Source organism: Pinus tabuliformis, chromosome 5_1, assembly GCF_031772625.1.
Source record: "Pinus tabuliformis cultivar Carrire ecotype Pingquan chromosome 5_1, CPIR1, whole genome shotgun sequence".
Taxonomy (NCBI): domain Eukaryota; kingdom Viridiplantae; phylum Streptophyta; class Pinopsida; order Pinales; family Pinaceae; genus Pinus; species Pinus tabuliformis.
In genome coordinates this window covers 969,653,454-969,680,748 of record NC_142305.1, presented here as the reverse complement: position 1 = coordinate 969,680,748, position 27,295 = coordinate 969,653,454, and the positions used below count along the sequence as shown (strand labels likewise).

The following is a 27,295-nucleotide window of genomic DNA, read 5'->3' as shown; positions in this document are numbered from 1 at the left end:
TGTGATGGCATCAGAGAGAAGTTCTATCAACGCGCTATATTCAGCGATGTTATCTGTTGATCGACCAATACATACCCCTCTGAAACTTACTAACTTGGCGCTTGGATCATAAATAGCCCAGGCTGCGGAATATAGGTTCCGCGAACTACGACTCTCTCCGTCGGCATATCCAACACATGACTCCAATAGGTTTGACATCTGCAACAAATGTAAAAAGTGGATTACTTGACCAAAATAAACACTTTAGCGAAAACAAAAACATAACAAAAGCATACAGGTTACCATTACGCATAGTAACGCTTGAGGTACAACCCATTACGAGGTTGTGCCAGTGGAATTCCATCGTAATCCATTAACTCGTAGGCTCCTTTTGCTAACACTTGTTTAACAATATAGGGGCCCATCCATAAAGACTTAAATTTACCTGCTCCCAATTTATCGGATTCTTGGTCGTAAAGTAAGACCAAGTCACCTTCTGAGAAGACACGGGGTTTGACATTTTTGTCGAACTGCGCCTTGACTCGTTCCTTATGGCTTCGTTAGCCAAAGCGGCATCACGACGGGTTTCATCCAATTGGATTAATTCCAATAAATGAGCTTCTTCTTCTGAAGTTCCGGGGAGGAGATCATAGTATTCCACCACTAACCCATTTATAAGTTGACAAGGATGAAAGGTATCAATGGTGGGAAATTTCCCAACATCACAATTTCCCAAGGCAGAACCATGGCTGAATTGACCTATCTTCTTTTGGTGGCTTGTTATAAAGTTATAACACATATATCTTGGTACTAGTTATGGCTAGACTACATAGATCCATGGGCAAAATCCTCCATCAGATCGGCTCCTTCCTCCTAGTGCAGTAGTTATGGCTAGACTACATAGTTCCATGGGCAAAAGCGTCCATCAGATCAGCACCTTCCTGCTAGTGTCGCCTACTAGAAAGGGTTAATCAATTCCAAACTCTATGGTGGTGGGCAATGGCTTGACTGCATGGTTCTGTTGCACTCAAATCTATAAAACAAATTAAACGGGGAAGAAATATATGGAGGAAACTGAATGGGAAACTGAATCAAACACACAACATAACGAAAATAAGTTTACATGGTAAAACCTTGACAATGTGTCAAGGAAGCCTCCACAGGGCAAGGGATTGGAAATATTAATGATCAAATATGCTTCTCCTTATTACAAGCCTCTCGGACAATCCCAATTATTATGGGATACTTCGTCACATAACTTATTCTCATTGTAAAATTGACTGAATGGTAAAAAATAGATTTACCTTGATAACTAATATTTTACATTGTTGTCACTTTTCAACGATCTACACCTTGACAACAATTTTCCTAATCCCTTTTTCATGCTCATTCATCATTTCTTCTACAAGCCAAGAGAAGCCAAACACCATTGTAGCTTCTCTACTGTAACTAGCTTCGTAAATATGTCTACATGATTCTCCTGTGTATGGACCTCCTTGAGAGTTACTTTACCACCATCAATCACATGTCTCACAGAATGATTCCTTACATCAATGTGCTTGGTCTTGTTGTGATAAGATGGATTTGTAGTCAAATGAATAGAATTATGACTGTCACAGAACACATTCAATTTCTCCTGCACCCTTCCAATCTCATCAAGTAGACATTTTAACCAGATTTCTTCTTTACTGGCATCTGAAGCAGGTATATACTCTGCTTTAATAGTGGACAAATCAATTGTTTCTTGAAGCTTTGACATCCAGCTAATTGTTCCACTTGCAAGAGTAAAGACATAACCTGTAGTAGATCTCCTTTTTTCCAAATCACCTACAGAATCAGAATCCACATATCCGCAAATTGATCCTTCACTTCCATTAAAGGTGATGTAATGGTCATTTATGCCTCTCAAATACCGAAGCACCCATTTCATTGCTCGCCAGTGTTCTTCCCCTAGATTTTCCGTGAACTTGCTGACAACTCCAACTTCATGTGAAATGTCAAGTCTTGTAGATACCATCGCATAAATTAAGTTTCCTACCGCATTTGAATATGGTACATGAGACATATACTTATTTTCTTCATCAGTTCTAGGACTCAAAACTGAAGAAAGCTTAAAATGGGAAGTTAATCGAACATTAACAAGTTTCACATTGTTCATACTGAACTTTCAAGTACCCTTTCCACATACTTTCGTTGTGATAACCAAATCTTTCCATTTTTTATTTCTGTGTATCTCCATGCTCAATATATGTTTTGTTGCTCGAAGATCCATCATATCAAATGTCCTAGAGAGTTGAGCCTTTAACCTGCTGATATCTTCCATGATTTTTCTCGTAGTAAGGATATCATCAACATACAAAACATAGATAATGAATATGCCATTGAAACTCTTGAAGTATACATGATGATCATATTCACTTCTAGTAAATTTTTTGCTCACCATGAAGGATTCAAACTTCTTGTACCACCACCTAGGAGACTGCCTTAGGCCATACAATGATTTACTGAGCTTGCAAACTAACCTCTTATTGCGACCTTGTACAAAACCTTTTGGTTGTTCCATATAAATCTCTTCATCCAAATCACCATGAATAAAAGTTGTTTTAACATCTAATTGTTATAACTCAAGATCAAGTAATGCAGTTAGTGCTAACACAGTACGAATACAAACAAGTTTTATGACTCGTGAAAAATTCTCATGAAAGTCAATACCTTCAACCTGATAATACCCTTTCACTACTAGCCTCACCTTATACCTATTGATACTACCATCAATGTTTCACTTCAATTTGAAAATCGATTTGCATCTGACAACACTTCTCCCTTCAGGAAGTTCTACAAGATCCCATGATTTTTTCTTCTCTAAGGAATCCATTTCTTCACCCATAGCCCTTTTCCATTTTTCACTATTTGCATCATCCACTGCTTCCTGATAACAATAAGGTTCCCCACCTTCAGTAATCAATGCAAAAGATGAAGAAAAATATTCATACCTTTTAGCTGTTTTTATTTCCCTTATATAACTTCTTAGAGTGACTGGTTGTTGAACTAGTTTTGGAACTCAACAATTTCATTTGCATCTTCTTCATCTTTTTCTTCAGAATTCTCTCCTTCCTTTCAACTTTTTGAAAAAGGCTTAGCTTTCAACTGAATTTTTTGATTCAACGATACCTGTTCTTAACCAACATTTTCAACATCTGATTTTAGAAGAGAATATGCATCAAATGTTACTTCTCTGCTAATGACTATCTTCCGCGAAAAAGGATCGCAAAACTTGTATCCTTTCAGTGCATAGTCATGCCCAACAAAGACATAACATTTTTCTTTTGGGTCTAACTTTGAACGTTGATTCTTTGGATTAAGAGCATAGGCACAGCCAAAAATCGTTAACTGTGAATAATCACAAGACTAACCCGACCAAAATTCTTCGGGAATTTTACAATTAATGGAAACTGAAGGTGATATGTTAACTAAATAACAAGGAATAGATACTTCTTCTGCCCATAACTCCTTTTGCAAGTTATCATTTATGACCATGCTTCTAGATCTTTCCATAAGAGTATGATTCATACGTTCAGCAATGCCATTTCGCTGAGGATTATAAACAACAATTTTATGTCTAACAATACCTTCATCCTTATAGTATTGTTCAAATTATAGGGAAGTAAATTCACCGCCATTGTCAGTTCTTAAACATTTAATTGATTTTCCTATTTTCTTTTCCACCATAGATTTAAATTGCTTAAAAACATTAAATACATTCGATTTTCTTTTCAACATATAGACCTAGACTAACCTGGAGAAATCATCAATAAATATTAAGAAGTATAATGCACCTCCATAAGATACAGTAGGAGATGGTCCCCAAAGATCAGAATGAATATAGTCCAAAATTTCTTTAATATTATGACTTCCAATTTTAAATTTTTGTTTACATTGTTTTCCATACACACAATGTTTACAAAAATCTAACCTCAAGGATTTCAAATTAGGGAGAACCTTGCGATTCATCAGTACCTGAAGACCCTTCTCGCTTATGTGACCCAGTCGTTGATGCCATAGGCGAGTACCTCCTTTCACCTTCTCAAATACAATCGTTGCCTCACTAACCTGAGTACTTCCTTTGAGCCTGTAAATATTTTTTATCTTCTCTGTCTTCATAACAACCAGAGTGCCTTTTGAAACTTTCAACCCTCCATTTTGACCTGTAAATTTATAACCTTCCGAGTCCAACACTCCCAAAGAAATATTTTTTTTCCTCAACTCAGGTACATGTCTAACATCATTTAATGTTCTAACTATATCATCATACATTTTAATTCTGATATTTCCCATCCCAGCAGTCACAAGATACATTATTTCCCATAAACACAGAACTACCATTCACAACTTCACATGAAGTAAACCAATTTTTGTGTGGACTCATGTGATGAGAAGCACCAGAATCTAACAACCAATTTTCATAATTCTGAGAGACATTACAAACAGCTAAATATTCATCTACCATACCCAATTTAGTAGATAAAACTTCATCAATCATACCTGAATCAACTTGATTTTTCTCTTTCTTTTGGTTTTCAGACTCCTTTCGTTTCCAACAATCTTTCTTGAGGTGTTCAATTTTGTTGTAGTACCAGCATTTAGCTTTACATTTTTTCCCTTTGATTTTGATTTGGAAGAACTCCTTACTTTCTCCCCTTTTTCCTTTGACTAGCCTCTAGCTACCATGGCTTCTGGTGTGGAGGTTTTAATGTTGGACTTCCTACGTACTTCTTCAAATAACAGAGCTCCCACAAATGTATCAAATTCCAAAGATTCAGTTGTATACAAACTGATAGAGGTTACAAAGTGATCCCAAGACTCGAGCAGAGAACACAAGAAGGTGATAGCTTTGTCTTCTTCCTGAAAGTTAACTTCCATATCTGACAATTGGGAAATAAGTGTATTAAAAATATTTAAATGTTCTGCAATTGTTATACCCTCCTTCATCCAAGGACTATATAATTTCCTTGTTAGATAAATTATGTTGGTTAAATATTTGGTCATATACAATGTTTCCAGTTTTCCCCATAAACTTGGTGCTGAGATTTCTTCAACAAAGTTAAAGAGAACTTCATCTGTCAGGCACAACTTGATGGTACTGTGAGCTCATACATCCAAGTCTTCCCAATACAAATTTTTCATGCCAGTAGGTTTCTTCTTCACCCCATCTAAAGCTTTGTGCAACCCTTGTTGCACAAGAAAATCCCTAACTTTAAGTTTCCATAATGCAAATTTGTTCTTGCCGGTGAACTTCTCCACCTCAAATTTAGCATTCGCCATTTTTTCCATTTCTTCCTACAAATCCTCCTACTAGGGTTTCCTTTCTTCAACTAGGGTTTCTTAAAAAAAACGGGTTTCCCTTCTTTTAGTTAGGGTTTCTTAACAAATTTTGTTTTTTAAATCATTTTTGCTTTCAACTAGGGTTTCTCTTAATTTATTTCCTTTGATTTGTTTCAAAAAAAATGAATCCCCTTTCCAGATTATTTTTAATCCTTAATTCAACCTTCTTCGTGCAATTCTTTAAAAAAAATTCTGATATTGCCCAGAAAAATTTCTAATCTTCAATTTCAAAACAATTTTTTTTCCTTTCAAAATTTTGAGATTCCAAAAAAATAAATAAATCAAAAATAATTTTATGTAAAATAAGTTTGTTTTTTCTTTTCTACTTTTCTCTTTGTCTATGGCATTGGCTGTCTCTCTCTCTCAGAAACAAAATTACCAGTGGACAATGTCGACAGTCTTCTTTGCTACTTGGATAGACTCGTTGTCGTCTCCCTCAGACAGTTTCTTCTAGCAGCTAGACACAAATCAAACAACAACTCTCTCAGCTCATTTCTTTGAGGACTCAACTTTAAAAAAAAAATTGAACAATGGTTGATGTGGTTGGATTTTTCGTAGCCGAGATTTCAAAAAGATAGAGCTCGAGCACTCTGCCTTTCTTGGCGGTGAGTAGTCTCTCTCTCTCGTCCGTTTTTACTAGCGACTCTTCACATATTTCACATATTTCTTTTCGGCGATAATGACAGGCTCAGATCATTATTCGAGTGTCTCTGGCCTTGTGATTCAAGTGTCTATGGGTTTCTTTTATTTTCTTTGTAGCTCGTCAGTCTCTCAACCACCTCAACAACAAACCCCTTTCTCTCCCTTTCGACTTTAACTGACAGACGGCTTTGTCTTTTCTCTTTGACCAACAGATTCCTTCATGCATGGCTTTAAGAAAGCGACTCTGTCTTTTCTCTTTGACCAATGGATTCTCCACAACAAGCCATCAACAGTCAATAGGTCAACTGATCATGTGCTCAGAATTATGCTCAAAAAATCAAGTGTAGAATCTTGTCAAACTCAACATCAAATTGAAGGGCTCATCATTATGAATCCAACGATGTGAACGACACTCAAATCCGAGTTCAGATGCAGAATATAGAGCAAGTTAAAGTTCTATTTTGACTTACCCATGTGGCAGGATTGGATGACATGGCAAGGGTCCCAGCGAATGGGGAAATGCCAAGTTGCAGGTTACCACTGGGTCCCGCGTATCACATATCAGAAGAAAAAAAAAGGGCCAGGTTAAGAATCATCCCCTGCAAATCGCACCAAACACCCTGTTGTTATGTTGTTACCACTGGTAAAGTTCCGATTACGATAAGATTGTCAGACGCGATACTTTTATGTGTTACAGTTTAACATCCTGGCGGGTCCGTCATATTGCACTAGTTATGTACCCACAACCAATTTCCTATAGCGATAAGACCCGAACACGGGAATTTTATATATCACAATTTAATACCCTAGCTGGTCTGCAATACCACAATTGTAGTGTTCCCATGTTAACAAGACCTTCGGTCATTGAAGTTCATTGATTGTGATGAGCGGGAGGTTCTGGACGCGGGATTATATATGTTGCAGTTAATTATCCCCGATGGGTCTGCAATACCGCAATCGCAACATTTTGCTGTGTTAGGAGCCTGCAAAACTTTCTGATTGCGATTTGGATATAGCCGACACGATATAGCTCGTCGAATGGAAAATTTCTTGCCCCATTAGTGGATTTGGGAGTAGAAATGGGGTTTTTGGTCGATTTTGCAGCATTTTGTGGAACAAATAGTGGAAGAATTGGGAGAAGTCATAACTTCTTCAGTTCTTATCCAAATTGGATGCAAAAAGAGGCTAGATAGCCATTTTTTAGTATTATGAACTGATTGAGATAGGTTTCGGAGGCATTTGAGCATTGTAAACACATTTTTGTTGTAATTTGAACGTAATAGAGAGGCCCAAGCCATTGGAAGTTATAATAAGGAGACATAACCCAAAAGGGGTGAACTCCTTTATCATGTGCTTTCTATGTGTTGTATTTTGATGTTCTTTGTTGTTATTTTGTTGTTGTTCAGCATATATTTTTATGTTAAATTGTTTTATTACATTCACATAAGAAACTCTCATGGGAATCAGTTAATTAAGCAAAAGTATTGAATCCTTAAGCACTTGATAAGAATCTTGGATTTTATTCTGAATGGGGAATTAGCACAACATTACTAATCTGCTCCATTTTAGATCAAGTTGGTACTAAAGCACTGGTTTTTGCTTACTAGATTTGCTTTGTTAAAGAAGGATTTAATTATTTTCAAGTTTATGTCATGCTTGCAAAGTTAAAACTCAAAAGAGGAGAAGGGACGCTGGTTGAAAGCCCTATAGTTGGCTCAAGGGGAAGAAGAGCAAGGTTGTAAAAGTCTTCTACACCAATACATCCTCAAGTTGCAGAAGTTACAGTTGAGTCTCCAGAGATCATGTCTCATGAACGAGAACCTATCATGATAGAAGATGAGAAGACCTTCAGAAATACTTTCTTTGATATGAAAGAGATGGTTAACGTCCTCTATGAAGAGAGGAATAGTAGGTTTCAAGGAGAAAGTTACAAGCTTCCCAATGGAGAAGGCTCTTGAGGAGGAGGTAATGGAAAAGAAGATAAAGGAAAAGGAGGTAATGGGAATGGAGGCAAACCTCCACCATCTCCACCTTCTTCATTTTCTTCTTCGAAGGCATCTTCACCCTCTTCCACTACTACAACCCATACTCATACTCATCATCATTCTTTGAAAGGAACTGGTAAATCATCTTTTATAAAGCTTGATGTTAAATTTGAGTTTCCTATGTACTATGGTGAAGTTAATGCAGAGAAACTAGATAATTGGATTCGTCGGTTGAAGGTTTATTGTAGAATTTAGAACCTTCAAGAGGATGATATCAAAATTCAGTTGACTTCATTGAGAATGGGGGGAGCAATGCTTATATGGTTGGAATCAAACACTCAAGACGAGATCAAAAAACATGGTAATATCTCTATTTCTTGGAATGATTTCATTGCTTCTATAAAAAGACAATTCTACCCTTAGCTCATATGCAAAAAACCTATCATGAATTAGAAAAATTTCAAACAGTTAAAAGGTCAAAATGTGCAAGATTATATTCAAGAGTTTAGGAAAAGAGCTCTTAGGTTAGGAGTAGACTTGCAGTCATAAGATACTTTGTTGAAATACATAGGAGGGTTGCATAGTTATCTTCGACATACCATTCTTATGTTTAGTCCCACGAATCTTGATGAGGTCTATGTTCAAGCTAGACACCTCGAAGAAAGAGGGAAAACTATGCAAGAAGAAGGTAAGAAGAAGCCATTTTAGAGTGGTGAAAAAGGGAATAAATTTAAAGGAAAAAATAAGAAAAATGCTTCTGTTAAGAAAGAAGGGGAAAAACCTGTGTGCAAGAATTGTTCCAAGAATGGTCATGATGAAGTGCATTGTTGGTAGATTCATCTAGAATTAAGACCGAAGAAATTTAATAATAAAGGGAAACAGAGGAAAAACGTTGTTGCACAACAAGACTTGGGTTCCGACTCCAGAGATGAATCCAAGGTTGCAGCCACAGTCACTCAGGGACAATTCGTGGCAAAAGTAAGCAAAGAGGAAGTTGTGGCAAGCACCAGTGCAACAAATAACTCCAATAATGCTTCAAATGAGGAAAACAAAATTGAGTTGTTCCATATCAGAGTTATTTCCAAACACACCAAGATTGATACATTGTTTAATAGTGGATCTCGGGCAAATTTAATTTCTACGGATTTGGCCAAGAAATTGAATCTGAAAACCATGCCTCACCATAAACCGTATCCATTGGGTTGGATAACCAAGGATGCAAATTTTCAAGTCACACAGAAATGTGTTTTCAGGTTTGCAATCACTGCCAATTTCATTGATGAAGCGAAATTAGATGTTGTGCCATTGGATATTTTTGGGATTGTGTTGGGAAGCCTATATCTATATGACAGGAAAGTCAGTTTTCCACCGATTTGAGAACAAATATCATTTGTTCAAAGACGGAGTGGAGTATATTGTGAGAGCCCGTTGCAGAAAGCTTAGTCTGTCTTTAGCAAGGGTAGGGAAAATGAAGCGACTAGTCAATTCTAGCAAGAGTTTTGTGCTCCTTATGATCAAGCATAAGAATGACACGGAACATGAATCCTTTTCAGGCTGTGATATGAAGCTGAAAGTTGAATTGGTTGATGTGGTCAATCAATATGGAGACATGTTTCAAGAACCAAAAGGATTGCCACCAAAAAGAGGAATTCAACACAAAATTCAGCTATAGCGGGAATGTCCACTCCCAAACATCGGTATGTATCGAATGTCAATTCTAGAAAGTTTAGAAATTAAGAAACGAGTCCAGGAATTGTTGGATAAAGGTGTAATTCATCCCTCGACTTCGCCATGTGGTTCACCAATTGTATTAATACCCAAGAAAGGTGGAACTTGGCAGATGTGTGTAGATTATCGAGTTTTGAATAAGATTACAATAAAAAATCAATACCCACTGCCCAGAATAGGTGATTTGCTAGATCAGTTAAAAAATGAAAAATATTTCACTAAATTAGACTTGAGAAGTGGATATCATCAAGTAAGAATAGCTAAGGAGGATACTTGGAAGACTGCTTTTAAAACCAAACAAGCATTGTTTGAGTGGTTGGTTATGCCTTTTGGTCTTTGCAATGCTCCATCTACATTCATGAGAGTTGTGAATGATGTTTTAAGATCATTTATTGATGAGTTTGTAATTGTCTATTTAGATGATATTTTGATATTCAACAAATCACAAGAAGAGCATCTCAAGCATGTGAGGAAATTTTTGGATATCATGAGAAAAGAACAATTATTTCTGAAGATGTCTAAATGTGAATTCGGGAAAACTTCTTTAGTGTATTTGGGCCACATAGTTGGAGGAGGTGAGCTGAAGATTGACCCCTCCAAATTTTCAGTCATTGTGAATTGGCCAATACCCAAGTTAGTCACAGAAGTAAGGATCTTTCTAGGAGCAGTGAAGTACTAGAGGAAGTTTATTGCTAACTTCTCTTCCATAGCAGCTCCACTACATTCTTTGACCAACGTGAAGGTTGTCTTCCACTGGGGAGGCAAACAACAAAAATCATTTGATGCTTTGAAACAAAATATTAGTTCAACCCTAGTTTTAGCATTACCGGGCTTGAAACAACCCTTTGAAATACAAATAGATGCAAGTGACTACGCCATGGGTGCAATTCTTTTACAGCATGCCATAAGCCCATTTCATTTCATTCTGATATTTTTAATGGTGTTGTTATTAATTATCCTACATATGATAAAGAGCTTTATGCATTGGTACAAAGTGTGAAGAAATGGAAACATTACTTGATGGCAAAAGAAACCATTATTCACACCGATCATCAGCCTCTGTAATATCTAGAATTTCAAATTAAATTGCAGCAATCAAGGCACTTTCTTTGGATGGGATTTTTACAGCGATTCCACTTGGTAATCAGGTACAAGAAGGTATTTATAATAGAGTTGCTGATATGCTTTCTAGACCAGTTATTAATGTAGCCACTCTACTCAATAACCATTATGTTCTGCCTGAGAGTTATGTTGAACAATACACACATGATCCTGACTTTCAAGAGTTATATTTAAACTTGAGTGAAGGCCACCAAGTTGAGGAATTAGACAACCATGTACATGATAATTTGTTGTATCATTTGGGAAAACTTTTTGTTCCACAGGGAGAGAGAGTAAGTGTCATAAGAGAAGCGCACACTTCTCTTATTCCTGGACATTTCGGTGTAAGTTAAACAATGGCAAATCTTCATAGGTATTTTTACCAGCCTCATATGCTTGAAAGTGTGTCATGTTTTATCAGAGGTTGTTCATTTTGTGCAATTAGTAAGCCAAGTAATAAGAAACTAGAATTGTACACACCACTTCCAATGTGTTCATGACCATGGGAAAGTGTTTCTATGGATTTTGTAGGAGGACTTCCTTTATCAAGAAAAAGTCATGATTATTTGTATGTAGTTATGGATAGGTTCAACAATATGTGCATATTAATGCCTTGTAAAAAGAAAATTACAATTGAAAAAACAACTCAACTTTTCTTTCAAAATGTATGGGTTCATTTTGGATTGCCTACTTCTATTGTAAGTGATCGTGATTCTCAATTTGTTGGGAATTTTTGGTCAAGTTTATGCAACTTGATGGACACCAAGATGAAGAAAAGTACAGCCTTTCATCCGCAAACAGATGGTCAAACTAAAGTGGTTAATAAGATAGGTATTTATTTTCTAAGAGGATATTGCAGAAAACATCCTAAGTTGTGAGATGAACAGTTATATTATATTCAGCATGCTCACAACTGAGCAAAACACTCTTCTACTCTAACTTCGCCTTTTGAAGAATTCTTGGTTATTTTCCTAAATCGCCTTTGGGTTTCATCTTTGAGAAATATGTAGTTGTAGATGGACATAGTGACATAGACAAAAAAACGAAATTCATTGAGCAAATTTAGTTGATTCACCAAACAGTTCAAGAACAACTAGAAAAGAGTCAAGGCAAGTATCAGGCAATGTTATCAGGAAATCTAGTGTCTATGCAGAGCTGCTAGTCCCACTAAAACGGGTAGCTATCTTAGAAACAAACAGATTAAAGTTACTTTCGTTTTCCTTTATGAGAAGTAGATAGGAGAGGATCAAAGAATACCAACCTCGATATTTCGCTCGGTTCTTTGCTTGTTCCTTCTCCTCACCGACAGGTCTTTTCCGCTTCTCCCTTGACCACTCCGCTTCAAAGAGTACCTGTAAAGTCAAAGCAGCACAATACCTTCAAAGTGCAGAGATCTACAATCATAAGCAATATAGGACCAGATATATATTGACCACACAAATGCATATAATATCAGACATACAAGAATGTGGAGGAAAACTTGAATACCTTTATTGATATAAAGATTAGAAGAGAGGATTACAACCCATTGATCTGACCCAACGTCATCCTCCCAGCATGAAATCCCTTCTTCACCTCATGAAAAGCTTAGATCACCCAACACTATGATATTCCACCAGGAAACCAACAGCACTTCCTTACAAGATACAAAATTCCAGCCTCTGGATCTCTGGGATGAGGGATCCATATATAGATGATTGCAGGGAGGTGAGTCAGCTTTTAGGATTTTGATTTGTGTCTTCTCTCTGATAGTTCTTGATTCCACTTGGAGATTAATGATCTCTTACTCATCCTTGGGCGAATTCAGAGAGGCAAGTGTCACAGGAGAAGTTTCTGGAAGATTCCATGATCATCCACCTCGCAAACTATCTCTGCCATTTGTCCATTCTCGCCCATCGCACCCTACAGAAAGGCTTTCCAGTATGCATCGCACCTTTTACCCTGGGCAGGTGAGATGCATCGAACCCTTAGCACTGAGCAACCTGTATGGTCCAGTTTTGACCAGTTCTGAGCAGTTTTATGTGGAGAACTTCTGGGAGATGATGTAATCAGCTGACCTTGTTCCTTTAGGGCATGGAACAACACTTTTAGGGAATTAGAAGCGCTTGGTTTATGGACATATATGATTGGGGATGCAGTGCCCAAAAATGTCTATAACAGTTGCCCCTTAAAGCATGAGGTCTTTAATCTTTTGATGTCAAGTGAAATGCTTTATCATGAGGATCTGAGGTTGTTCGAACTGGAAGGTGACCTGTAATAAGATACAATACAATACATTATATTCATAAAATTTTCATGATCTAGCTGAGGCGGGCATTCCCATGCTCAGCTTTATAAATTCATTTTCATGTACATAGGACAGACAACCGTCTATGTGGTAGACTGATGATTCTGATAGAGCCATCATCCTTTGATTCGGATGATCATCTGTGCAGCAATGATGTACATTTGATGTCTTTATTTTCCTGAATATATCGCAGCCCGAATGGATGAAACTAGATCTGGGGTCTTCAAACTCGTCCAATCTTCGCCCGAAGTACAAGTCGATCCATGTGAAAAATGTTCTGGAGTCAAACATGGAAAGACATCGCCTGATTACCAGCCAATGATGTAAGCTATTAACAGGAGCAAGAGGAATCACCGATAATGATGATGACCCTGAAGGTACGACAGTACAATTCGTGCGGTGTGAAAATGGGACTTGGTGTCAAACACCACGCAAAATATCTCGGTCGAAGGCCATTGATGTAAACCTGTCGCCGAAAGTGAGAAACTTGCCATTGAGGCATGCAAGCTTCAAAGTACTGAAAGGGTTGTTCCTAGGTCGACTTCTTGGATAATGAGTTGATGTCGACAATAAGTGACCCATCGTAGGAGGGCTTTAATGAATCCCACATCTACGACACGGAATGGAGCAAATGACTTTTGGAGGTGAAAACGATCTGATGATACAGGGTTCAGGGTGGCGGTCATGAAAGAATGAAGCGTAAAGCTATTGCAGTGGATGAGACACAAGATGGGTTGGTGAATTCTCTGATCGACTTCTCTTGAACATATCGGCGACACTGAAATGGATTGGTAGCGTTAACCCCAAAGATGGATGGTATGATGGACCAATGGTAATATGACCGTGAACGGAATAACCCAACCCGACTCAATCATGGTGATGGAGGGAAAGTGTCATGTTCAAGAGCGACTCGCTACCAATAAAGTTTCTTAAAGTTTTCTTCCCAATTTTTCCCCAGTCATTGCTGACCAGTACCTCTTTATTTTTTCAAGCTTGAGGAGGATAACATATGCTTGTTCTATAATTTTCCCTTCGGGCAAACCCGTCACTATGTTTTAACGAGCCTAGCGACAGTGAAACTCGGTCTTGTCTGCATGGACAAGTTTGTCGCTATTGGTTTTAACGAGTTTAACGACAAAGAGAACTCAGACCTTTTTCAATTTAGAGAGTCTGAAAAGGGACAGAAAGGAAACTCCAGTGATCCTTTTTCGTCATGTAATCCCTTAAGTCCGAAAAAGTATAAAATAATACGAAAGGGATGAATTTTCGATAGTTTTAACGAGCTGAACAAGACAAGCGCTCGATCTTTTTGTGTAATAATCCCTCAGGTCCAAAAAGATTAAAATCTAGAGGAGGGATAGCACTCCCGGTAGCTTTAACGAGCTGGAGAGGCCAACTGCTCGGCAATCTTTTCATATTTTACGAGTCAGACGAAAAGAGCTTAAAGGAGACTCGTTTTTTGAGGAACGAGTGATAATTTTGGGTAGCAGCTGATTCCAGGTAAGGTTTGGAATTTCCAATCATGGCAGTGTTAAAAGGATGGCTAACAATATCACTCATCGCAGATGTTCCTCAAAAGGGTAAACAATCAAATGGAGGTGTATGATCGGCTAAAACAGAGTGGAAGTGATGATTAGAACACGACCAAGGCTCAAGAGCTGATGATATTGCATTCACAATGGTTATTTATCGGAAATTGGTTCATTTTTTAATGAGCTTAAACTCTGGGGGGAAACATTTGCTCATTACTTAGGTTTAATTTTTAACGAGATTGAACTTCATGTAAAAACTGCTCGTGCCAGTCGTATGATAAGGAAATCTCGTCAGTAGATTCCATTTTTATGGAGCTTGCACCTTTCGAAGCTTTGCTCTGTATCCTTTCATTATGCAAGTTAGGAACGACCAATCCTACGAGTTTAAAGGGTTTGAGAATCTACAAAATAAGAAAATAAATGGTCATTCTTCACTTGCACGCAAAAAGGTTTGCATGCCCCCAGGTATAGTGAAATAGAGTTTCCAGGTTACCCTTCAATTTGCTGACAAAACATTTGTTCTATCAGGAAAGGCCTACCTTCTGACGGAGGTATCTTATTCCAGTCTAATACCCTCTTCCTATATGGATGGGCATCGGACCAATCACATATCCTCCGCGGAAACCTACTCTATACCCAAAGTTTTCCTGCCGAAGAAAACCAGGGTGCATGCCCCCTTGGTTTCAGTCCTGACCCCGGAATTACTCGCATTCTTCAGGTGGACGGACTGGAGATTGATGAGACATTCCTTGCATAAAAAGACCATTTAGGGATGACATTTGACTATTAGCTACGTGTGAGTCGGGGAACGAAAGCTAGTCTATGAGCTGGACCACTCGGCCTTCATGTGGAAAACACATTACTCGAAAGAGTGAGAAGACAATGGCTCCCATGCTATAAATATAGTCGTGCCCAAGGAGTAGATTATAATCTACAGGTCCTTGGACTACCATTACGTTCAGATACACGGTTTTCCTTCTCAAGGTTATAGGCAAACTCGGAAGGATCCCTAACGGTCGACTGGTTCCTTTATCAAAGCGTGTTAGATTCCGCATCTCAGGCAGAAGTGATGGCGAACCAAGCGCTTTCCAAGAAGTTGAGGAAAGGATACTCACAGAAGCCCCTTCATCTATGATGGTACTGACTATGACCATTCTGTAGGTTTGAACAATGATTCAGAATGGTACACTAGCCGGTAAACGGGGTTTGCCTAGTAGATTATGATCGAAGGAAACGACTAGGTTGCTCGGAGGTGGGACCGAATAAACGACCGGGTATGACTCTGAAAAACTTCCTTCCTGCAGTAAAGGAACGGGTAGATTTCCCCCATGTTCATCAGAGTCTGTGTTTACGAAAAGAATTTGAATGGTGTCATTCTCATTCTCTTCGATGATTGTATCATCTGAAGATGGACCTTCCGAAGACAAGACCGGGTCGACTGCCGCCTCAACCTTTTGACTTTCGTCTGGTATGGATTCAGTGGGTTTATCTTCAATGATAGATGCTTTGATCGACCACAAAGTTGTGTCGGTCAGATTTTCAACTAGCGATGGACTCGGCAAGAGTTTCTTGTATCCAGGAGGAAGCCGCAATGGTGAAGCGGGACAGTTATCCAAGACTCTTTTAGCTTCGTCTAGGAAGGGACAATGGTGGACGGCATGATTGCATTCACACAATTTGCAAAGAAATTTACATCTTCCTTTCTATCCAGAGACTTCATTTTCACTAGTCGATGGTGTGCTTTCAACATGATCGTCAGAGGTTGATGACACTGGATTGTGCAAACGAGGGGACCAGTCCCTTAAGATCCAAGGGATACAAGGACAATCTCGATGATAGTGGTCCCTTTTGAAAATGACACATGGAGATTTAGGTCTGGATGGTGCCGTGTGTGGATTTTCGTTAGATGATGCATGGTTACCCCTTTTTGCCTTTGGCTCCTTCTTCTTCTTTTCCTTCTTCTCCTTCCCCTTCTTCTCCTCCTTAGTTACTTAATTTTTTTCTTTACCAGCTTCATCAAGCGAAGAGGAATGAGGAGAGGGAGAAACGAACGAAGTAGAAGGTTCGGGGGTAACTCTAGTATCATCTAGTTTCTGACTTGATTGTTCAGGAATCACGGTATTCTGAACAACGAAGGTCGAGAAGAGCCATATTGGCAAGCCAATCGTCAATCCTGGAAGTGACAATGTGGCCATATGAGGTGCACCAACATCTCCCCAAGAGGAGAAAGGACCAGGATTTTCTCCAAGGGGAAATCCTTGGTTGGTGGACTCCATTTTCTCAACCCAAGACCAATGAGGGAACAGTGACGTTATTCTGATTAAAATAAATTTTAGACGCTTTGACACAACTTGCTTTTTCAATTTTTAAGAGTCGAGAAAAAACAAAAGATGACTCTAGTCGCCTTCGATTTTTAATGAGCCTGAAGTGACAAGTGCTCAGATGGACCTTTTCCTTTAAGGAGTCTGAAAAGGAATGAAAGAGACTACTCTATAAATCTAAACAGAAGGATTACCAAACCAATCGAAAAACTGCAGAATACGTTTTACGGTATGGCAGTCAATCTTCCCGAATGTTGTGTTCAGTGCATTGCGATCGATAGGGCGGCAGACACGACTTCCTATGGATAAATGATATAGCCTATTGTGGTCTCCCAATATACTCAATGGTACGTGGGAGCACAAGTCTGTACTGGCACTTGTTGTCTCAAAGAGGAGGAATCACCCAACCAATAATGAAGGCGATAGTTACTAGGCTTTATGACGTCGGAAAACATCTCTAGCCTAGACTTTTAAATGTTGTGCGTTAGGTTCCAAAGCGTTTTTATGTTCCTTGAATTTATTTTACAGTTGATCTTTCTTAAGAAATTTACCTTTCAAGTTCACCGTGTGATGTAGATATATAATTCCTAAAATGCAATCTAAGATGATAAACAATCATTTAATCTTCTTTTTGCAATGAAAATCCTAGCTACTAAAGAAAGAGAGATGATATTCTTTCAACATAGAGTAGAGAGCACACACTAGATGCACTGTCCTAAATCAAACCAACAAGCAGTCTAAATGCAAATGCACATGCATGTATTTTTTTTCCGCTTTCTTAATGTGTGAATGACATAAAGAATGCTGAGTACAAATCTGAATTATCTTTTCAAAGCGATAGTACTAACAAATTTCTCTTCAAAAAAAAAAGGAAGATAATGACGACACTTTGTGACTTTGAATTGAAAACTGCTTTCGACACTTGAAAAACTACTAATTCAAATCAAATACAAGAGTAACTGTATAATCAACCATTAAGAAAGATAGGATTCTTTTCTTTGACTGAAAACGACACTTACGACACTTCCAAATCAAAAGATGACAATTTGATTATGCTACTTTTTGTAAAAGAGAACTGTAAATGGCGCACAATACATAAAAACATTCAAAATTCTTTGTACTATGGAGGCGGAATCATGCAAAGGAAGGGAGTTTCCACAGTGGTATATTGATCATAGACAGCAAAACTCCTGAATAAAGCTGAAGAGAGTGAACAAAGAAACAAAAATCTGGAAGTAGAAGAGGTCTCATCTGATCAGTGCACCTGCAACACGAGGAAAGTGCGATGCAGCGCACCTACTGCACACGAGAGGTTCGATGCATCCAGATTCCCAAGAGGAGAAAGTGCGATGGTCCGGGGACGAGACTTCAACTTGGTTTTTGGTCACAGTTTGCAGCTTAGTTTAGGGATTTAGGCCGAGCTAATGGTAGTCAGTAAATAGAAATCATAGGGGCTGATCTAATGAGGTTACTAGAGCCACCACTAGGGCAATTAGGATGTTTGCAAATCGATTGTTCAGTTTATAAACAAAACCCGAAGATAGACTGAAGCAGCATTGATCTACTTTGCACTTGCATAGCAAATGCAGTTCGAAGGCTAGTTGGCTTAACTTCAGGTTAGTTGGCTTAACTTCAGGCTCTGTCTATAAGTTTATAAAGCAAACAAGTATAAACAAGCAAACAATCTATTCGCTCCCTAATGGAGTCACCATTTTGTTATCAGGAAATCTAGTGTCTATGCAGAGCTGCTAGTCCCACTAAGATGGGTAGCTATCTTAGAAACAAATAGATTAAATTTACTTTCGTTTTCCTTTAAGAGAAGTAGATAGGAGAGGATCAAAGAATACCAACCTCGATCTTTCGCTCGGTTCTTTGCTTGTTCCTTATCCTCACTGACAGGTCTTTTCCACTTCTCCCTTGACCACTCTGCTTCAAAGAGTACCTGTAAAGTCAAAGCAGCACAATACCTTCAAAGTGTAGAGATCTACAATCATAAGCAATATAGAACCAGATATATATTGACCACACTAATGCATATACTATCAGACATACAAGAATGTGGAGGAAAACTTGAATACCTTTATTGATATAAAGATTAGAAGAGAGGATTACAACCCATTGATCTGACCTAGCGTCATCCTCCCAGCATGAAAGCCCTTCTTCACGTCATAAAAAGCTTAGATCACCCAACACTATGATATTCCACCAAGAAACCAATAGCACTTCCTTACAAGATACAAAATTCCAGCCTCTGGATCTCTGGGATGAGGAATCCATATATAGATGATTGCAGGAGGTGAGTCAGCTTCTGGGATTTTGATTAGTGTCTTCTCTCTGATAGTTCTTGATTCCACTTGGAGATTGTGTTTAGTCAATTTAGTGTTAGCTAAATTGCTAGTATTTATTGTCAACCCGGGGCTCGTAAGCTGATGAAGTGAAGGTGTACTATATGTACTTAAGTATCCTCTTAGAGTTTTTCTTATCGTTGGGTTGTTGTTGTGGTTAATTATGTTCCTAGATGGAATGAGAATTTATACACAAGTGAGTGATGGTGTGTGTGTAGAGTGAATTCTAAATGAGTGGAAGTGTGTGTTGAGTGATTTCTAACTATTTGCTTGAAAGGAAATGCTTGGAATGAATTAATGAAATTGAAATGACTTGAAATAAACTTTGAAAATAAATGACCACTACCAATGGTACTAGACACCGTTCAAGTTGTTGCCAAATAAAGGAAAAAGAATCACTTTTAGAACCCAAGAATGAAAGATGATCTCTTTCTAACTCAATGCCTCAAAGCACATGTACTGTGTAAAGCACGGAAAGAAAGTAGCTTAAGTGGAATTATAAAAGTGAGAAAAATATGCTTGAAAGACTAATGATAATAATATGCTATTCCTAATACTCTACTTCAGCCATATGTACTATGGGAAGCATGATTAGAAAGTAGTGAGGAAATAGTCTAGGAAACACTTTAAAATCAAAACTTCTACTTTAAAGACTAGTGGTAATGATTTACTCTTTCTAACTCAATACTTCAAAGCACATGTACTGTGTAAAGTAAGGAAGAAAGTAGTTTAAAAACAGTCCAAAAAGTACCCAAACAAGCTGCAAGTTAGTAATATTTTGATCTTGAAAGATGTTAGCTTATGATGAAGATCATGCATATATGTAAACAGCTCTTTGAGAAATAAATTTAAAAACTAGCTATAAAGGCAAAAACAACACTTGAATTGTCAACTTAAAATACCATCAGCTGCAAAGCAAACACAACACATATAAAAATAAATCCCGGCAAAAAGGAACCTGCAAAAGATAACACTGATCAGCTGAAAATAAAAGAAGACAAGTAAACAAAACTATACATTTTCAAGAAAGCAAATAAGGAAATGATAAAATGCTGCACAAGAAATACTCTACAAAAGGCTGAGATGGGCAGGGGCCCTCTGTCCATTCAACCATAAAAGACTTCAAATAGCTGGAAACTTCAAAACAGTGCTTGTATTTATTACTCCATTTGCAACAGGTCACAAAATAGAGTGCTGGAAAAAAAAACAGAGTTTACAATCGCTCCTTAATTCAACACAGTACAGCAAAATATTACCAATCAAAAAGTCTTTTGAGCGTACGCAGACGCATCAATTTATAGGCTTTTCTAACCTATCTACGTGTACAACTAGTTAACAGAAAAACGAAAGACAGTCATGCGTATTAAAGGTCTGTTTTGACACATCACAGTTGCATAACGAGTTTGATGGTTCCTGTCATCATGGATCATAAATCCTGGTTGGATTGCGTTCCCTATCGCCTTCAGAACTTGGACAAATCGCTATTGGAGATGCCGTGACCGAACAGCCTTCAAACACCGTTGAACCACTTTGAGTTGACCGTGGTTAAACCTGCTTTGACCATGGCTGAAGGACGTGTATGGTTGAAACAATAGGATAGGAACCTCGACCATGATGATATCTAGGTGCCCATGTGGCCCGTCTAGCAATCTGACACGTGGATCATAGTGTTTAACAAAATGGCTGCAGGATCTCCAGATAGCTGCGGGATCATCAGATAGCTGCGGGATCCTGTAAGTATGTCAAAAAAACTAAACAAATAATCATCCATTAGCAAACTTGCTTGATCATGCTTATTGACACTGAATGTAATGATCTGAGAGGTTTTATGGTGGAAATGAGGCAAAAGTGAAGGAAAGATAAGGAAAAGTGAAGGAAAATGGTAGAGACAAATGGGTGTAAAATAGAGGTTCTACATACCCCCACTCCGAGGGTATTGCATGTCCTCATGCAATGAAAACACAATTCAGTCCATCTGCTGGGATGCCTCAACCAGGACATCCAACCTCCTTCTCTTCCTCTGTGTAGAAAAATTAACCTTTGGCTTCTTGAACATACATTTGAATTTCAAGTTAATTAGGGCTCTGTTCAACCTTTGGCATCTTTTCTTCAACCTGCTGTGTTTTCTCTGCCATATGCTCATATGAAGGTAGGTATTATCTTGAATTGCCTTAGCAATGTCCGCTTGTTGCTTCATTTCCTCATTCCTTTGTTTAATGTGACGGTTCAACACTTCAAGCTCATAGATTTCCTGTTTAAGTGAATCTATTTGCTTCTCATAAGACAGAACATTACTTGGCCCAGCAGTTCTTTGCTCCAATGTCTCATAATAATTGTATACCTCCTGTTGCATTGGATCAATACTTGGTGATTTTCTTGGGCTACATTCTTGTTCAATTTCAGTTTCCATCTCTGGCTGGAATAGGCTGTCTTCTCTTGGAGGAGTGGCTGCCTCACGTGATGATGGACTATCCTCAAGATTTACTTGTGTAGCACTATTCTCAGGTGTGCTAAGGTCAACAAAGAGTGTCCTCATGGCTTTTGTTTTACCTTGCAACCTACTACTCCTTCTCAGAATGACATCACTTTGCATTTCTTTTTGTGCTTTCTCCTTTGGTTCTTGAACTTTTACTTCTTTGGAGTGGGCAGTTTTCTCAAGAAGTTTGGTTATCCTCTGTGCTAAAGGCTGGTTATCCTCTTCTTCACCACTAAATGCTCTGTTGGTCTGGTAAGTTTCTTGCATTATGGATTTCCCCTTATCTTGTTTTTGTTTCTTTTTGTCCTCTCTTTTCTTTTTGGCAGTTTCCTTAGCAAGTTCAGCGAGGGTTTCCGAGATGACCTCTTGAGCACTGTCTTCAGTGGGTTCAATCTCAGGTTCAGGATGATGGACTTCTATTTCTTCTACAGTTTGTCTTTCAAAGACATCAGTCTCAGAGATACTTTCCCTTCTCTTCTTTCTGCTTTTTCTAGGTATAGAAGACTCTCCAGGCTCTGCAAAATGATTCCTTACAAGGAATTTTTCCCATGTGTCTCGTTTTTCTTTTAACTGTTCTTCTATCAATAACTTTACAAGACCATGGTGACAGAGGTAAGCTTCTACATTTCGTGGATTTCGTTGAGCCATGGAACACATTTTCCTAAGGCTTTGAAATAGGAAATAAGGAAGGTTTATATCATGCTCTCCTTGGAACTGAATCATAATTTTACCATGGTAGACATACATCACTCCAAATCTTCCTTCACAGGTGAAAAACTTTTGTACTAACAGCAATAAAGTTTTCCATTCATCTTTAACATGTGAAATTGGAATGCCTTTGGTAAAAACACTTGTGTCCATACCTGGATTTTTGAGAATCCTCTTCCATTGCTGATCTTGGACTGCCCGGTTTTTGAACCATCGTTCACCGGTCTGGGGTAAGAAGTAGCCTTTGCTACACTTCCTTCGCTGACTGTGATTGTTACATCTCCCACCTCTGCCTGGCTTTCCTTATCCTTAAACGATCTAGCAAAAGCTTTGGTTACTTCCTTATGATAGCCCTTAAATTTTCTGATACATTGTAACCAATTAGCTCTTTGTAGTGCCTCCTCGACCTGAGGATATGCCTCCAAAAAATTCTCACCTTCCGGTTCAGCCCTCAGAAGCTTTCCCATTGACCCCTCGGTTCTGTTTATATACAAATCTGATGGTGACCCTACACAGTAACTTCGGGACTTCACACAGTAACTTTTTGTGAAACAGAGGATATACGGTGCGAAAACGGCTTTAGATACCGGGAATTTACGGATGGAATTGAGAGTTGAGCGGTGGAGTTAGCGTGGATATGGTAGAAATAGTGACTGACAGTCGCAATACGACTGTATCTCAGGTTTACGGCTGTATGGCAGAGGAGAAAAAAAACAGAGGATGGTAACCGTAGATAATGAAACACGGTAGATGATGGTAAGGAATGATAAACATGGAGGGTTTTGAAATTATGGATGGAGCGGCTACCTTCTTCGTTTTCTGATTATGGAGTGACACATGGCTTATGAAACGAGAGCAGAGAGACGTAGTGCGTTAGGTTACGTCATTAGGGTACAGGCCCTTAATGACGCACCACCGTAACAGCCATATGTAATTTGAAAACCTGTAGTGATTATGAACTGGTAGACGTGGAGGATTCGGAGATTTGTAGTTGCATGGGAGAAAGGAGAGTGGGTCATCATTACATTAAGTGGCCAATAAAACATAATCCAAGAAAAGTCGCATAATGAAATAACCATAAGTCTAGGTTTTTGAGCATACCTTGAATCATATTTTATTTGGCTTCTGATGATTTATTAACCTTTGTAAACATTTATTGCTAGCATATGATCTTTCTCCTGGTCTTTGATACTTCTGAGCTGTAAACGTTTTCTTCAGACACACTGTGTTTTTTTTGTGCAGGTACAGAAGGCTGCAGGAAAGCTAATCAGCTGCAGGATCGTCAAACAGCTGCAGAATTGTAGTGAAGTCTTCTTAGCTGCAGAAAAACACTTTAGTTGCCAAAAAAAAACTTTATTATTGAAGTGAAATGGAGTGAAGAAATGAATGGATGAATGGATGAGTGAAAAACAGTGAGGTGGAGTGAAGAAATGAATGTATGAATGGATGAACGAAATAAATGGAATGGAAATGAAAGAGGGAAAGGGAGTTTTTTTTTCTTGGGAAAACATGAGGTGTCAGGTGACCCTGATTTTCACCTTATGTTTTCTGTATGAGACTGCCAATCAGAGATTGGTTTTCAGGCTCATACACTTATTTTTTCTTTTCCTTTTTTTTTTCTTTTTTTTTTTCTTTTTTTTTTTTTTTTTTTTTTTTTTTTTTTTTTTTTTTTTTTTTTTTCAAATTGAAAGAAACAGAGATTTAGGCTGATGGAGGAGAAGAATTCTTCTCCACCAGCCTCATTCCAGAATCGTCTTGAAATAACTTAACAAACTCTTCTTTTGAGAGTGGCTTGTGGTAGACTTTTAACCGGTGGCCATTCACAATAAAGGGAGTTTGAAGTTCATCGATAGTCTTCACTCTAACTGCTCCGTTATTAAAAACTTCATCAATCTCATATGGGCCAAGCCAATGAGTTTGAAATTTCCCTTTGAAGTCTTTAAATTTCGAATCAAACAATAGTGCCCAATCACCCTTTTGAAACTTCTTTTCTTTGATGTGTCGATCATGCCATTTGCTTCTTTGGTGCTGAACTAGATCGGTTCTTAGAATTGCATCTTGTCTCATTTCATCTAGTTCATTTAACTGGTCCATTCTGTGCTTCTGGGCTTCTGTTAAGCTCATCCCCAATTGAACTGCTGTCTTGAAGGTCTTGATTTGGAACTCAATGGGGAACAGGACTTCCTTCCCATAAACAAGTTCATAGGGAGAATGTCCTTAGTGTTCCTCCATGTAGTTCTGTAGGCCCATAAGGCTTCAGGAAGCCTTTCTGCCCAATCTCTTCTATGAAGATGAACAGTCTTTGTGATGATGCTTTCAAGAACTTTATTTGTAGATTCTACTTGACCATTCGCTTGCGGATGGTATGGAGTAGATGTTCTATGCTTAATCTTATATTCCTCCATCAGCTTTTCCACCATCCTTGATGTAAACTGGCTTCCCTGATCTGTTACAATCTCTCTTGGGACACCAAAACGAGTGAAAATATCCTTGAAAAGAAATTGAACAACTGAATTTTCAGTAGCAGAAGTTAATGCTATAGCTTCTACCCACTTGGTAACATAATCAGTACAAACCAGTATATATCTATTTTCTTGGATGGCGGATTAATTGTCCAACAAATCTAGAGCCCATTTCTCGAAAGGTTCGATGCATACCTGTGGCTGTAGTGGCATTTCATTTGAAAGAGTTGGTCTCCTCCCAGTTCTCTGACAACTGTCACACCTTTTAACATATTGCTTTGCATCCTTAAAGAGAGAAGGCCAATAATATCCTGATGAAAGGATTTTATAGGCAGTCCTCTTATCAGAAAAATGTCCGCCACAAGGTTCGTCATGACATGCTTTAAGGATGTCAGGCATCTCATCCTCTCGTACACATCTTCTGATCATCAAATCTGGCCCTGTTCTGAACAATTCATTAGAGATCCAAGAATAAAGTGAACTATCCTGAATGATTTTCCTTTTCTCATTAGGAAATAAATGTAAAGGTAATTTTCCAGTAACTAAATAATTAGCAATATCAGCATACCAAGGGGTTTTGGTAGTTACTGCAAACAAATACTCATCTGGAAATTTGTCCTCTACCGGAGAGTCCTCATTAGTGTTTTGGATTCTAGACAAGAAGTCAGCTACTGTGTTCTGCTTACCTGGTCGATCTAACACAGTTATGTTGAATTCCTGTAAAAGCAAAAGCCATCTTGTAACTCTACCATTAGTGACTGGTTTGTTCATGAGGTATCTAATGGCAGAGTGATCAGTGTGGACAAAGGTTTCATAGCCGTTATATAGTGTCTAAACTTGTTTATAGCATGAACAACGGCTAGAAACTCCTTTTCAGTAACAGTATAATTTAACTCAGTTGGAGTCAAATTCTTACTCGTGTAATAAATGGCATAAGGGATCAAATCCTTTTGTCCCAAAACAGCTCCTAAAGCTGTATCTAAGCATCAGTAGAAATGTGGAAAGGGAGTTTCCAATTTGGACCCCTTAAAATGGGTGCTTCAGATATTCTAGATTTTAAAGCTTCAAAGGCAGATTGACATTCAGGATCCCACTTAAATTCACAATCTTTGGTAAGTAATTTGAAAAGAGGGGATGCTATCTTTGTGAAGTTTTCAATAAATCTTCTGTAGTAACCAGTAAACCCAAGAAAACTTCTAACATCTCTTTGGCAATTTGGAACAGGTAACTTAGAGATGACTTCTACTTTAGATCTATCAACTTTGATTCCATCTCCTGAAATATGATGTCCTAAAACAATCCCTTCAGTAAACATCATAAAACATTTTTCATGACTTAAAGAAAGATTTGTTTCCTTACATCTTACCAGTACTTTTTCCAAATTTGCCAAAGTTTCTTCAAATGTATTACCATAGACTGTGAAATCGTCCATGTAAACCTCTACACAATCATGAATCAGATCTGAGAAAATTCCTAGTACAGCCCTTTGAAATGTGCTGGTGCATTGCATAAACCAAAAGGGAGTACTCGATAGGCAAATGTCCCCCAAGGACAAGTAAAGGTGGTTTTGTCTTGATCTTCAGGTGCTACCTGAATCTGATTGTAACCACTAAAACCATCCAAGAATGAGAAATACTTTTTACCTGCTAAAGTGTCTAATACCTGATCAATAAAAGGTAGAGGAAAATGATCCTTTAAGGTTGCCTTGTTCAATTCTCGATAGTCAATGCAAACTCTCCATTTACCATTCTTTTTGGGTACTATAACCAAGGGAGAAACCCATTGGCTATCTGAAATGGGGTAAATGAAGTTTACCTTGAGCAATTTCTGAAGTTCTTCTTTCACAATTTCCCTAAGATTTGGATTCATCCGTCTTTGTGGCTGCCTAATAGGTCTGCTGTTTTCTTCAATGTAAATATGATGAATACAAGTCTTAGGGTTGATTCCTTTCATGTCGGTATATTCCCATGCAAAGGCAGTGGAATGTTTTTGCAACAGTTTAGTTAATTCTTCTTGTTGTAGTCTTTCCAAGTTTTTGTTAATGTTTAATGTTTTTCCCTGGAAAGATTTCAACTGAAGAACTACCAAACTCTTCCATTGAGAAGAGAGACATTTGTCTAGAGGAGAGATATTCAATATCTGCATCTAACTGGAATTGTGAAGAGTCATATTCTAAAGGTGCCTCAAAATTTTCTAATGTATTTAGAATTTGACTGTCCTCACTGATTTCAGAGATGGTTAGAACAGGTTGAAGAGTTTCCTCATCATTAATCCACTCATCTTCTCCTATTTCTGTTATTGCCTTTGCGGGAGGATACAAGTTGAATTTCTTGTAGAATTACCATCT

The 27,295-nt window shown here is 38.1% G+C and overlaps 1 pseudogene; it reads right to left on the bottom strand.

Annotated features, from left to right (window-relative positions):
• The window catches only part of LOC149167984 (V-type proton ATPase catalytic subunit A pseudogene), a 34,459-nt pseudogene extending 11,506 nt beyond the window's left edge, over positions 1–22,953 (bottom strand).
• Between the last annotated feature and the right edge of the window lie 4,342 nt (positions 22,954–27,295).